This window comes from Panulirus ornatus, chromosome 22 (assembly GCF_036320965.1).
Source record: "Panulirus ornatus isolate Po-2019 chromosome 22, ASM3632096v1, whole genome shotgun sequence".
Taxonomy (NCBI): Eukaryota; Metazoa; Arthropoda; class Malacostraca; order Decapoda; family Palinuridae; genus Panulirus; species Panulirus ornatus.
In genome coordinates this window covers 2,077,513-2,093,614 of record NC_092245.1, presented here as the reverse complement: position 1 = coordinate 2,093,614, position 16,102 = coordinate 2,077,513, and the positions used below count along the sequence as shown (strand labels likewise).

The 16,102-nt window shown below is 43.8% G+C and overlaps 1 protein-coding gene across 1 annotated transcript in view; it reads right to left on the bottom strand.

The window, feature by feature from the left end:
- LOC139756497 (high-affinity choline transporter 1-like) overlaps positions 1 to 16,102 on the bottom strand; it is a 1,116,821-nt gene that overhangs the window by 437,447 nt on the left and 663,272 nt on the right. The gene's annotated exons all lie outside the window — the stretch shown is intronic.

The following is a 16,102-nucleotide window of genomic DNA, read 5'->3' as shown; positions in this document are numbered from 1 at the left end:
TCCAGAATAGAGAAGAATGGAAGGTCAGGAATTGACTGGCCAGTGATCTTACAGAAAGTAGGTCAAAAGAAAATATTACATATACACATTAATATCCATATATCCCCAAACCAGGTGTTAGCAATACACATCTTTATACTTCATTCTTAAGGTTACAAGAGATCATTCATTCTTGACGCTTGCGAAGGAATTCTTAGCAGGTTGCAGTACAGACGACAACTTCTTATTTGGATATCATTTGTTATCTGTTCCTTGAGATATCCAGTGGCAGCAGGATACTATCATTACGCTACATCCTTCAACACTCTCTAGAGATGGAATATTAGGAGAGGGAAGTCTGGGATTGCTGGGGTCCGTAGAGGAAACTACAGTGACCCACGCCGTTTATACAGAACACAACGAATGTGAAATGTACACACCTGAGCGATGGAGGAGCTTCACCAACCAGCCCAGCACCGTTACAGAATATGTTCTGCAGTGACGCTGGATGGCTGTGATTAGGCACAGGGATGCATCTCACTTGTTAACTACTAGTCCTGTGTTTCTGGTATCACTCTGAGCAGAGGGGGTCGTCTTGTGGCTACGGTCCAACCAACCCAATAGGAATAACCTACAATATAACGTATATCCGGTATAGGTTCCCCTAGGGCCTAGCTTACGCCCGAGTTACGGCACAGCTCCTACAGTAGAGGCAATGTTCAATTATGGGCAAAGGATTGAGCGATTATGTCTTACAAAGGACCGTGACTTTCTCTGTGGGACTATGTCACAATGTCACTAACATTCTGCCATTGTCAACGTTGCAGTGAGTTGATCTCCATAATACTGGATGTATGTGGGGTGGGTGGGTGGGTGGAGTTATGTCACAGTGCTGGTCTCCCACGGATGATTAATATTCAATTAGCGTGTGCTGGGCAAAACCTCTGTGTGGATGGCTTACAGCATAACCGACTCTTCTCCATCCATCTCTTCACGATGTGATCATACGTCATCTATCTTCCCCCACAGATTATATCATCAGTTGTAGATATCCCTTTACTGTACACACTACTCATTTATTTGTTCCAGTCATTCTATCGGGTTTACTGCCAGACCTGTTGATGACGCAAGTTTCCAACCCTATTACGTCAGAGCAGGTCTCCCCCCACCTTATTTTTGTCGAGACGACACGGCCAACAGAATGCCTTAATCAAGGACATCTCATTAACGCACCCGCGCACACACACACACACACATTTCACATATATATATATATATATATATATATATATATATATATATATATATATATATATATATATATTTTCTTTTTTTTTAAACTATTCGCCATTTCCCGCGTTAGCGAGGTAGCGTTAAGAACAGAGGACTGGGCCTTTTTTGGAATATCCTCACTTGGCCCCACTCTGTTCCCTCTTTTGGAAAATTAAAAAAAAAACGAGAGTGGAGGATTTCCAGCCCCCCGCTCCCTCCCCTTTTACTCGCCTTCTACGACACGCAGGGAATACGTGGGAAGTATTCTTAATCCCCTATCCCCAGGGATAATATATATATATATATATATATATATATATATATATATATATATATATATATATATATAAAATAAAATAATAATATATATATATTTTATTATTTATTATTATACTCTGTCGCTGTCTCCCGCGTTTGCGAGGTAGCGCAAGGAAACAGACGAAAGAAATGGCCCAACCCCCCCCCCCCCCATACACATGTATATACATACGTCCACACACGCAAATATACATACCTACACAGCTTTCCATGGTTTACCCCAGACGCTTCACATGCCTTGATTCAATCCACTGACAGCACGTCAACCCCGGTATACCACATCGCTCCAATTCACTCTATTCCTTGCCCTCCTTTCACCCTCCTGCATGTTCAGGCCCCGATCACACAAAATCTTTTTCACTCCATCTTTCCACCTCCAATTTGGTCTCCCTTTTCTCCTCGTTCCCTCCACCTCCGACACATATATCCTCTTGGTCAATCTTTCCTCACTCATTCTCTCCATGTGACCAAACCACTTCAAAACAACCTCTTCTGCTCTCTCAACCACGCTCTTTTTATTTCCACACATCTCTCTTACCCTTACGTTACTCACTCGATCAAACCACCTCACACCACACATTGTCCTCAAACATCTCATTTCCAGCACATCCATCCTCCTGCGCACAACTCTATCCATAGCCCACGCCTCGCAACCATACAACATTGTTGAAACCACTATTCCTTCAAACATACCCATTTTTGCTTTCCGAGATAATGTTCTCGACTTCCACACATTCTTTAAGGCCCCCAGAATTTTCGCCCCCTCCCCCACCCTATGATCCACTTCCGCTTCCATGGTTCCATCCGCTGCTAGATCCACTCCCAGATATCTAAAACACTTCACTTCCTCCAGTTTTTCTCCATTCAAACTCACCTCCCAATTGACTTGACCCTCAACCCTACTGTACCTAATAACCTTGCTCTTATTCACATTTACTCTTAACTTTCTTCTTCCACACACTTTACCAAACTCAGTCACCAGCTTCTGCAGTTTCTCACATGAATCAGCCACCAGCGCTGTATCATCCAGGTACTCCATTTCTCGTCCAACTCATAGGGAAGGATGAACGGCTAGTTTGACTGTGGACCAACTGCCGGGCGGCTCGTAACTGCATCACGCTCAGCAGCTCTATCCACTACACTAGGGAAGTTCACTAGGAACTTATGAACCTCCGTGGTGTAGCGGTTAGTGTTCCTCACCATGACACATTCACGGACCTCCCAAGGTCGAGGGTATGAGCTCGAATTCTGCTTGCAGCATTTGGTCGACAGTCAACTCAGCTGTTCACCCACCCCTTGGAGTTGGTCGATAAATTGGATACCTGGCTCAATTTGATACCTGGAACGTTAATGAAATGTCTTGATTAGGGCTTCAGCTGCTCGTGCCGTCTTCACTAACACAAAAAATAAGGGCAATAACGCGACCAGAAAGTCATTTTCAGTGAGAACGTATTATCATAAAATTATCATAAAGGGAAGAAAAACAGCACAGCATCGTTGAGGATTTGCCCGTCCCTCTGGAGCCCACCTTGCCTCAGTCCCACATGCAAGGCAACGTCAGAGCTGCAAGAGCTTCGTAAATGGAGATCTTAGAATTACATAAACACTCTCAATAACCCCTTTGATACACATGTGTATAATGTTTTTCTCTCTTATCTTCATCTTACTGAATATCAGTGATACAATATGACGCCACAAGGACACTGCCATCGATGGGTTAGTCGTATTGTACAATTATAAAGTGTAAGAGAGTTCAAACACAGCACCAGCCATTCAGGTTGATCATATCCTAACTGCCAGCCATCACAAGGAATCTACTGTCTCATGTCTCACACTGTGACAATCCTCTTCTATCATGCAGTCGTTGTTCATGGTCTGGGTACCTCTCTGTTAACAAGCAGGGTGACACTTGAACTAGGAGCGGTAATATACTTCCAGTGCTACTGAGAAGACCCGTTTTGCTCATCCACAGTACAATGTCATCTAGAACTAGATCACACAAGTCACATAGTCATAGATTTAAGATATATTTCATGAAGATTCAGCAACCTACCATTTCTTTTTTAACGCAGTAATTCATATAAAAGTACCAGTATGGCTCATCTCTCTTTTTTACTTCTTGTTACTTCCCTGGATAATAGTGAGCGCGTTGCACTTGGACTAAGACAAGAACGTTGAGTCTGCAGTATTCCAGGAATGCTGTCAGCTTTTACGAATTCCACGGCAACCAAGACGACCCCCTTTAGACCCCTAGTTTGATGACTTGGTGAAGGTCACCTGAACCCAAAGAATAGTAGTCTGCTAAGTTCATGTTAAGAGACAGTCCAGGTGAGGCTTGAGGCTACTTGCCTTGCTGATGATAAATACACCACTGTGCGAAGCAGTCAAGATGCATGAGGTAAGACTGCTGCTGGATATCTTGACCGAACGACCGCTGAGGTAGGGATGCCAGAGAGTTGCACCAGAGCTTGTGAGGGAGCTTGCAGGAGCAGCTGGGAGACATCAAAAATCATGTGCGCGCAAGAAGCTGAGGTTTTCGGGAAGTTTGTGAAGATAAAACAATGGGTCGGATTCCAACGCTTGAAAGGCGTCCAGCTACCTCGACTACACGGAGGTTGCACGGCACAGCCACCAGTTCCCCAGAGTTGTCCCCGTGTTCCAACCTCAACTCATTGGCGGAAACATAGAATTTAATCTATTGTGGCTCCGATGGTATGATTAATACATATATCTGTCTTTCCGATCATATAAGTTTGCGAAGTTCTACGATTTTAAACCCTCTAAGGTAATATTTCGATGCAAGATCGCATGTGGCTGTGCAACCTACAGAAGAAGGAAGGAACGTCGTCGAAGATAAGCGATTGGGAAGGGCGTTTCCACATCCTGCAGTAGATGTCTAACGTGACGTAACGCATCCGTGGAGCGAGGAGGTCCATCCGGAAGGTGGTGCATACTGACGGGTTGTGACGGTACCATGAACCAGGCCACCACTAATGGGCAACGAGCGACATGAGCAACGATGGTGAGGAGTACCCGTATCCGAAAGGCGATGACGATGTGTTCCCTTAAAGTAGAGGATAGTGACAACCCGGAGGCCGAGGGCGAACCTAGGACCAGAACGATAGTAAACAGACAAGCTGAGCCCGCGAAACCGCGACTGTCACTAAATGACGGTATGTTATTTTTTTTTATCACTTCCTATTATTTTTGCTTGCAAGTAGTCAAAATATAGTTAGTGATCTTCTGGATCAACAGATGTCTCATAAGGGGACAGTGCTAACTAAGCCCATCTTCAACTACGAGAACCAGCCTGGCACCTTCCAACACCCCGCTACTTGTTGGCGAGTCTGCAGTGTGGGGAAGATGGCTTTATCTTTCGTTTCGAGACACTTCTGAATCGTTCCTGGGAGGAAGGATGCATACAGGGTATTCGCTGGTAGCAAATGGAGCTAGTTTTACAGCCGGCATCAAGGCTGCGAGTGTATTTAGTGATTTGATCTGAAGGAAGCTCCTTATTTTCCAGGTTTAAGTTGAGGAAATCCTTTGAGTGATTTCTCTGTTGAAATACTGCTGTAGGTATTCGATTTTATGACGAACACACCAGATTTAGTTATAGCTACATACATGGATCTCTTCGACCGTGAAATGGTTGAGAAAAATGTGGTTAAAGTGATCATTGTCGAATTATCTAATCCTTTTCTTCGAAAACGGACACCGTGGTCCTTCACCCCCATCACTGGCGGATAATAAAATATTTTGCAATGTAATAACACAATCAAAATATACCGTCAATATTAAACGGGATGTAAGTGTAAGGAATGGCAGGCCCTAATTAGTTTTACATACTACGAAAGTCAAAGATAAGGTAGTTAAGTCTTTGATTGATCTTATAATCAAGTCACCTCTGTCATGTAACACCAATATTCGAAAGAGATAATGAATCCCAAATCGGACATCATCGCCCAATTATCTCGAGCCCGTTGCTGAAAAAAATCTAATGAATTCGAGAAAAGAAGGTAAAGTTTTCGGCAAACGACTTTTTTAATCAGTGATACGCAATGTGGTTTCGAAGTAATCGTCTGACCAATCTGCTGGGTATTCTTGTAACAGAACTTCAGAATGTATTCGATAAAGATAACGGAAATGTTAACGAACGTAGTAAATATGTGGGTGTATTTCGGTAGTTTAGAGAAGTGGTTGACCGACCGTAAACAAAGAGTCGCGATTTATTGTCAAGCCTCAGACTGATTAGACGTAAAAACTGGTGTGCCGCAGGGATCTATTTTGGAACCTTTTCTCATTATGATATATATCAGTGACTGACAATGGGCTTTTCTGAATTATGATATTGATGCACACACATACGGGTCCTCTCCTGGTCGCTGTTGCGGAGAGCCATCACACCCTTCCTCACTACCACTATTCCATCCTTCCATAGCAGCTACAGTCAGAACGGCGCAATGACATTGTTCCTTGGTTTAACCACTAACCTAGCTATTTTCTTCTACATACCTACAATCTTTCCGCCCATCATTATAATACATATGGTATAATACTTAGATGAAAATGTATCACCCTAGCAGCCAGCAATGCCAATATCGCCAAGGAAATGGATGAATTACTGGCAAATGTTTATAAGGGTTAGCTGTCGTTTGGCAACTTCCTCGCCCTCTTTGCAGACTGAGGACAGACGAACGGACAGACAGCAACGCCTTTCTCCAGTACAGAAGTTCAAAGCTTTACATATCGTGAGGTAAAAACACACACAAGCTACAACACGAACTCATATAATGTGAACGAAGCAAAACAATTAGGTATTACAACCCCTGTACTAAAGTCGTGGTGGCTTAATGAAGGGGGAAGGGGGATGCAAGGTAGAATTCCCTGGGCGAAGCGGGGAGGTTGCTTGTCGAGGGTCTGGGGCTTGAGCTTCGCGTGTTATTTTCGTTTTCAAGTTCCACTTAATCTTATCTATAAATGTAAATCGAAAACCCCGATCTTCACCATCGTTAGAGAATGCACTACAAGCATTTTGCTTAGCTTATGATCCCTTTGGTGTCCTGATTCGGGATCTTCCTTATAGAAAATTCTTAAAAACAAATGAGAGGAAGGGTCGCTGAGAACACTGCTGGCTCACCTCTCTTCCTATCAAAGGGGATGGGGTTGTTTGCCTCGGGGACAGGGCTGGTTCTGGACGCCCCTGAAGCCGTGTAAGTCGTGAACATATGTGGTGGAAACGGCGAATGAATTATTGGCTTCATACGAGAGGCATTCGAATTCAAGTCTCAGATGTGTTGTCTGTCGTGAAGGAGGCGATATGGTGTCTGTAGTGAGGGTGACTGTGTGGTGTCTATGGTGAGGGATGCTGCGTGGTGTCCGTAGTGAGGGTGACTGTGTGGTGTTCGTGTTAAGGGAGGCTGCGTGGTGTCCGTAGTGAGGGTGACTGTGTGGTGTTCGTGTTAAGGGAGGCTGCATGGTGTCCGTGGTGAGGGAAGGTGTGTGGTGTCTGTCGCGTGGGAAGCTGTGTGTTATCCGTGGTAAGGGAAGCTGTGTGGTGTCAGTGCTGTAGAAGGGTGTGTGATATCCGTAGAAAAAGTAGGCTGTGTGGTGCGCGTGGTGAAAGAATGTGTCTGATGAGAGAGGCTGTGTGGTGTCTCCTGAAAACGAGGCTGCGTGGTGTTTGTGATCAGTGAGGCTGTGAAGTGTCTGTGGCGTGGGAGACTGTGTGGTCTCCGTGGTGCGGGAGGTCGTTTGCTCTCCGTGGTGAGGGAGGCTGTATAGTGTCTCTGGTTAGGGAGGCTGTATGGTGTCCGTGATGAAGGAATGTTGTGTTATATCTGTAGCGTGGGAGGCTGTGTGCCCGTGGTGGTAGAGGCTGTGTGTGTAGCCCGTGGTGGTGGAGGCTGTGTGTGTAGCCCGTGGTGGTAGAGGCTGTGTGTGTAGCCCGTGGTGGTAGAGGCTGTGTGTGTAGCCCGTGGTGGGGAAGGCTGTGTGTGTAGCCCGTGGTGGTAGAGGCTGTGTGTGTAGCCCGTGGTGGTGGAGGCTGTGTGTGTAGCCCGTGGTGGTGAAGGCTGTGTGTGTAGCCCGTGGTGGGGGAGGCTGTGTGTTGTCTGTGGTATAGGAGGTTATATGGTGTCCATGATGAAGATGGCTGTGTAATGGTGGTGGTGTGGAAGGTTGTGTGGTATCTGTTGTGGTGACTACATGGTGTCCATGGTAAGGGACACTGTATGATATCCTTGATGAAGGAGGCAGTGTGGTGATTGCGGTGAGGGAGACCGTGTGGTGACTGTGATGAGGTAGGCTGTGTGGTGACTGTGGTGAGGGAGGCCGTGTGGTGACTGCGGTGTGGGAGGCTGTGCGGTGTTTGCAGTAAGCGTAGGGGCACATCCTGTTACCTCTTGCACCGCCCACATCTATCCAGAGCATTACCACTAGGCTGTGTTGTGGAGGAAACTACATCGTTGTCGAGCAAGAAAAGAGAAAAGTAGTGATTGTATGATGTTCAGTAGATGTTTTTATACCAGTACACATGGACCAGCATCTCCCCCTTCACAATGCGCTCATATACTTCATCAATACTGACAGATTGTTTAGAATTAGCCTTGACGTACCTTTGTACTACACGCTGATGACCTTCTTACGACCATAATCACACAGTGATATCCATGGAAGAAAAGCTCCAGGAGGTAAAATAATGAAATGTATATTTTCATTAAGTCTAAAGACTTTGGAGAACCGTTTGGTGTCTGACATTCCCAGGGTAAAGGTTATCAGAGAACCTCATCCCGTGGCCTAACTCGCACCAGCACAAAAACACCAGCGAGGGAGTGATTATATGCGACAAAATAGTAAAGACCAGAGTAAAGATGTCACCGTTGACATTGCTGGAGAGAGATTAGAGTTTTTGTTACAATCTCCTGACTTAACCACTGACAACGTGTACGAAACTCGCAAATGCTAGCGACGCATAACTGGTCCCTACACACACACACACACACACACACACACACACACACACACCTCCCCCTACCCAGCCCCCAACACCTGGCTCATGACTCATTTCAGGTGGGCTTTGGTATTACACAGCATCCAGGTTTTTCTTCCCAGTTTTATCCTTGAGGAAATTAAGAGAGAAAGAGGGAGAGAGAGAACAGCTACTCCCTTAATATAACTGCTGGCCAGTAATTTCTGACAGCAAGTGACCAAATCGGTAACCAAAAAAGTTGCTGTAACATCGCTGTAACTTGGCCCTGTTTGGAGGTAAGGACCTAGATAGCTGATCATGAGGGTAAGACCCATATATAACAAAAATACATCTCAGTACCCGGAAGAAAAATGAACATATAAAAACTGGTGGCCTCAGGCACATTGCCTGTAACAGGATACCCAGCTTTCTCCTGGATATCGGAGGGGAGGAGATGATGAAATAGCTCCACACAAAACCTTTCAACATCCTGGTCTTAAAGAATCTTGGGATTTTGGGGAAGTTGGAAGGTTTGTGATTACGGATGCGAAAAGTTCAAGAGTCGAAGGAACCGTTCTATACACGTGAAGGGAGGTGTCCTTAAGGAAGGCCAGCTAATAATGAGAGACACTGTGTCAAAACCCTTGTTGTAAAGTCCCTCTCACATAAGCCTCCAAGAGCACCATGTCTGACGCCCCATCTAAACATACATCATATAAAGAGTCGGATCAATATTGGATTATGAAAAAGGAGCTTCATTTCCTAAATGAAAAGGAGTTTAAGGTTATTAATCGTATATCACATTCGACTATTTTCTCACTAAGGTCCGGGATGAAAAGAAAAGAAAAAAACCTTTCCTTCTAGTAACTTTTGTAATCAATTTGTTCAGAGAGCATGGAATGCATCAACATACACGCCGTTGTTACCAGGCAAGACTGGAATTGCATTGGCTCGAATTCCCTTTCACAAGAAAAGTGTGACGGCCGAGCGGGAGAAGCTGGTGATCCCATCAGTGACGGCTTGGGGCCACTTTGATCATCATATGCAGTAACACTTTCTGCAAATTTGCCTTCTTGATTCATGGCCCAGTTTGCGTTGTTGATTTATGGTCGGAACGCACGCACTCGCACACCAGGCAGGTACGAACACGTGAGCATTCCCGCACACAGACAGCACAAGCAAACACGGGTTAGAATCTTGGGTGTGGCAGGTGTCCCACAGACACCCAAGCTGTTCGGGGTTGGACGATAAATTGGTACGTGCCTTAGGCTTGTGCGTGTGATTACAGACACGAAGGTGTAAATACGTGGTACACGTACAAGGTCAAAGAAAGGGGCAACACCAGTGTAGTATCCTCCCCCCGTAGCACTTGTTATAAATCACAAGAAGTAATTATAGATATGGAATTATTTGCCACTGATACTTTACCACTGTTACTGAAGGTCCTGCGAGATTTTCAGGGAAGTAATAGGTATATATTTTCCTCGTTTCAAATATCATATATATATATATATATATATATATATATATATATATATATATATATATATATATATATATTCTTTCAAACTATTCGCCATTTCCCGCGTTAGCAATGTAGCGCTAAGACCAGAGGACTGGCCCTCTGAGGGAATATGCTCACCTGGCTCCCTTCTCTGTTCCTTCTTTTAGAAAAAAAAGAAAAAAAAAAAAAGAGGGGAGGATTTCCAGCCACCCGCTCCCTCCCCTTTTAGTCGCCTTCTACGACACGCAGGGAATACGTGCGAAGTATTCTTTCTCTTTCTCCCCTATATATATATATATATATATATATATATATATATATATATATATATATATATATATATATATATATATATTTCTATCTTTTTGCTTTCTCGCTGTCTCCCGCGTTAGCGAGGTAGCGCAAGGAAACAGATGAAAGAAATGGCCCAACCCACCCAAATACACATGTATATACATACACGCAAGTATACATACCTATACATCACAACGTATACATATAAATACACACAGACATATACATATATACACATGTACATAATTCATAATGTCTGCCTTTATTCATTCCCATCACCATCCCGCCACATATAAAAAAACAACCCCTTCCCCCCTCATGTGTGCAAGGTAGCGCTAGGAAAAGAAAACAAAGGCCACATTCGTTCACACTCAGTCTCTAGCTGTCATGTTATAATGCACCGAAACCACAGCTCCCTTTCCACAACCAGGCCCCACAGAACTTTCCATGGTTTACCCCAGACGCTTCACATGCCCTGGTTCAATCCACTGACAGCATGTTGACCCCGGTATACCACATCGTTCCAATTCACTCTATTCCTTGCACGCCTTTCACCCTCCTGCATGTTCAGGCCACAATCACTCAAAATCTTTTTCACTCCATCTTTCCACCTACAATTTGGTCTCCCACTTCTCCTCATTTCCTCCACCTCTGAAACAAATATATCCTCACTCATTCTCTCTATGTGACCAAACCATTTCTAAACATCCTCTTCTGCTCTCTCAGCCACAATCTCTTTATTACCATACGTCTCTCTTACCCTATTATTACTTACTCGATCAAACCATCTCACACCACATAATGTCCTCAAACATCTCATTTCCAGCACATCCACCCTCCTCCGCTCAACTCTATCCATAGCCCATGCCTCGCAACCATATAATGTTGGAACCACTATTCCTTCAAACATACCCATTTTTGCTTTCGGAGATAATGTTCTCGACTTCAGCACATTCTTCAAGGCTCCCAGGATTTTCGCCCCCTCCCCCACCCTATGATTCATTTCCGCTTCCATGGTGCCATCCACAGCCAAACTCAGTCACCAGCCTCTACAGTTTCTCACACGAATCAGCCACCAGCACTGTATCATCAGCAAAGAACAACTGACTCACTTCCCAAGCTCTCTCATCCACAACAGACTGCATACTTGCCCCTCTTTCCAACACTCGTGCATTCACCTCCCTAACAACCCCATCCATAAACAAATTAAACAACCATGGAGACATCACACACCCCTGCCACAAACCTACATTCACTGAGAACCAATCACTTTCCTCTCTTCCTACACGTACACATGCCTTACATTCTCGATAAAAACTTATATATATATATATATATATATATATATATATATATATATATATATATATATATATATATATATATATATATATATATTTTTTTTTTTTTTTTTTTTTATACTTTGTCGCTGTCTCCCGCGTTTGCGAGGTAGCGCAAGGAAACAGACGAAAGAAATGGCCCAACCCCCCCCCATACACATGTATATACATACGTCCACACACGCAAATATACATACCTACACAGCTTTCCATGGTTTACCCCAGACGCTTCACATGCCTTGATTCAATCCACTGACAGCACGTCAACCCCGGTATACCACATCGCTCCAATTCACTCTATTCCTTGCCCTCCTTTCACCCTCCTGCATGTTCAGGCCCCGATCACACAAAATCTTTTTCACTCCATCTTTCCACCTCCAATTTGGTCTCCCTCTTCTCCTCGTTCCCTCCACCTCCGACACATATATCCTCTTGGTCAATCTTTCCTCACTCATTCTCTCCATGTGCCCAAACCACTTCAAAACACCCTCTTCTGCTCTCTCAACCACGCTCTTTTTATTTCCACACATCTCTCTTACCCTTACGTTACTCACTCGATCAAACCACCTCACACCACACATTGTCCTCAAACATCTCATTTCCAGCACATCCATCCTCCTGCGCAGAACTCTATCCATAGCCCACGCCTCGCAACCATACAACATTGTTGGAACCACTATTCCTTCAAACATACCCATTTTTGCTTTCCGAGATAATGTTCTCGACTTCCACACATTCTTCAAGGCCCCCAGAATTTTCGCCCCCTCCCCCACCCTATGATCCACTTCCGCTTCCATGGTTCCATCCGCTGCCAGATCCACTCCCAGATATCTAAAACACTTCACTTCCTCCAGTTTTTCTCCATTCAAACTCACCTCCCAATTGACTTGACCCTCAACCCTACTGTACCTAATAACCTTGCTCTTATTCACATTTACTCTTAACTTTCTTCTTCCACACACTTTACCAAACTCAGTCACCAGCTTCTGCAGTTTCTCACATGAATCAGCCACCAGCGCTGTATCATCAGCGAACAACAACTGACTCACTTCCCAAGCTCTCTCATCCCCAACAGACTTCATATATATATATATATATATATATATATATATATATATATATATATATATATATATATATATATTCCTATGAGTCCACGGGGAAAATGAAACACGATAAGTTCCCAAGTGCACTTTCGTGTAATAATCACATCATCAGGGGAGACACAAGAGAGAAATATAAGTCAACTGACTTATACTTCTCTCTTGTGTCTCCCCTGATGATATGATTATTACACGAAAGTGCACTTGGGAACTTGTCGTGTTTCATTTTCCCCGTGGTCTTATAGGAATATCTTGATCAAGCGCAAAATTGTGATCCTTTCCAATATATATATATATATATATATATATATATATATATATATATATATATATATATATATATCATACTTAGCAGCTGTCTCCCGCGTTAGCGAGGTAGCGCAGGGAAACTGATGGAAGAATAGTCCAACCCACCCATGCACACATGTATATACATAAACGCACACACACGCACATGTACATACCTATACATTTCAACGTATACATACATATACATACACAGACATATACATAAATACACATGTACAAATTCAAACTTGTTGCCTTCATCCATTCTCGTCGCCAGCCCACACATATGAGATGGCTCTCCCCTCCCCCCACGTGTGCGCGAGGTAGTTCTAGGAAAAGACAACAAAGGCCACATTCGTTCACACTCAGTCTCTAGCTGCCATGTGTAATGCACAGAAACCACACCTCCCTTTCCATGTATATACATAAACGCACACACACACACATGTACATACCTATACATTTCAACGTATACATACATATACATACACAGACATATACATAAATACACATGTACAAATTCAAACTTGTTGCCTTCATCCATTCTCGTCACCAGCCCGCCACATATGAGATGGCTCTCCCCTCCCCCCACGTGTGCGCGAGGTAGTTCTAGGAAAAGACAACAAAGGCCACATTCGTTCACACTCAGTCTCTAGCTGCCATGTGTAATGCACAGAAACCACACCTCCCTTTCCACATCCAGGCCCCACAAAACTTTTCATGGTTTACCTCAGACGCTTCACATGCAATGGTTCAGTTCACTGAGAAGCACGTCGACCCTGGTATACCACATCGTTCCAATTCACTCTATTCCTTGCACGCCTTTCACCCTCCTGTATGTTCAGGCCCCGATCGCTCAAAATCTTCTTCACTCCATCCTTCCCCTTCCAATTTGGTCTCCCCCTTCTCTTTTCCTCTACCTCTGACACATATATCATCATTGTCAATCTTTACTCACTCATTCTCTCCATGTGACCAAACCATATCAATACACCCTCTCCTGCTCTTTCAACCACACTCTTTTTATTACAGCACATCTCTCTTACCCTTTCATTACTTACTTGATCAAACCACTTCACACCACAACACCATCTATAGCCCATGCCTCGCAACCATATAACATTGTTGGAACCACTATTCCTTCAAATATACCCATTTTTGCTCTCCGAGATAACGTTCTTGTCTTCCACACATTCTTCAACGCTCTAAGAACCTTCGCCACCCTGTGACTCACTTCAGTTTCCATGATTCCATCCGCTGCTAAATCCCCTTCAAGATATCTAAAACACTTCACTTCCTCCAGTTTTTCTCCATTCAAACGCACCTCCCGATTAACTTGTCCCTCAACCCTACTGATTTTATGTAGATTTACTCTCAGCTTTCTTCTTTCACACACTTTACCAAATTCAGTCACCAACTTCTGCAGTTTCTCACTCAAATCAATCACTAGCGATGTATCATCAGCGAACAAGTAACACACTTCCGAAGCACTCTCATCCACAACAGACAGCATAATTGCCCCTCTCTCCAAAACTCCTGCATTCACCTCCCTAACAACCCATTCATAAACAAATTAAACAACTATGGAGACATCACGCACCCGTGCCGCAAACCTACATTCACTGGGAACCAATCACTTCCCTCTCTTCCTACTCGTACACATGCCTTTCATCCCTGATAAGAACTTTTCACTGCTTTTATATATATATATATATATATATATATATATATATATATATATATATATATATATATATATATATTTTTTTTTTTTTCTTGCTTTGTCGCTGTCTCCCGCGTTTGCGAGGTAGCGCAAGGAAACAGACGAAAGAAATGGCCCAACCCCCCCCCCCCATACACATGTATATACATACGTCCACACACGCAAATATACATACCTACACAGCTTTCCATGGTTTACCCCAGACGCTTCACATGCCCTGATTCAATCCACTGACAGCACGTCAACCCCGGTATACCACATCGATCCAATTCACTCTATTCCTTGCCCTCCTTTCACCCTCCTGCATGTTCAGGCCCCGATCACACAAAATCTTTTTCACTCCATCTTTCCACCTCCAATTTGGTCTCCCACTTCTCCTCGTTCCCTCCACCTCCGACACATATATCCTCTTGGTCAATCTTTCCTCACTCATTCTCTCCATTTGCCCAAACCATTTCAAAACACCCTCTTCTGCTCTCTCAACCACGCTCTTTTTATTTCCACACATCTCTCTTACCCTTACGTTACTTACTCGATCAAACCACCTCACACCACACATTGTCCTCAAACATCTCATTTCCAGCACATCCATCCTCCTGCGCACAACTCTATCCATAGCCCACGCCTCGCAACCATACAACATTGTTGGAACCACTATTCCTTCAAACATACCCATTTTTGCTTTCCGAGATAATGTTCTCGACTTCCCCCTCCCCCACCCTATGATCCACTTCCGCTTCATGGTTCCATCCGCTGCCAGATCCACTCCCAGATATCTAAAACACTTTACTTCCTCCCGTTTTTCTCCATTCAAACTTACCTCCCAATTGACTTGACCCTCAAACCTACTGTAGCTAATTACCTTGCTCTTATTCACATTTACTCTTAACTTTCTTCTTTCACACACTTTACCAAACTCAGTCACCAGCTTCTGCAGTTTCTCACATGAATCAGCCACCAGCGCTGTATCATCAGCGAACAACAACTGACTCACTTCCCAAGATCTCTCTTCCCCAACAGACTTCATACTTGCCCCTCTTTCCAAAACTCTTGCATTCACCTCCCTAACAACCCCATCCATAAACAAATTAAACAACCATGGAGACATCACACACCCCTGCCGCAAACCTACATTCACTGAGAACCAATCACTTTCCTCTCTTCCTACACGTACACATGCCTTACATCCTCGATAAAAACTTTTCACTGCTTCTAACAACTTGCCGTATATATATATATATATATATATATATATATATATATATATATATATATATATATATATATATATATATATATATACGGTGAAATCGC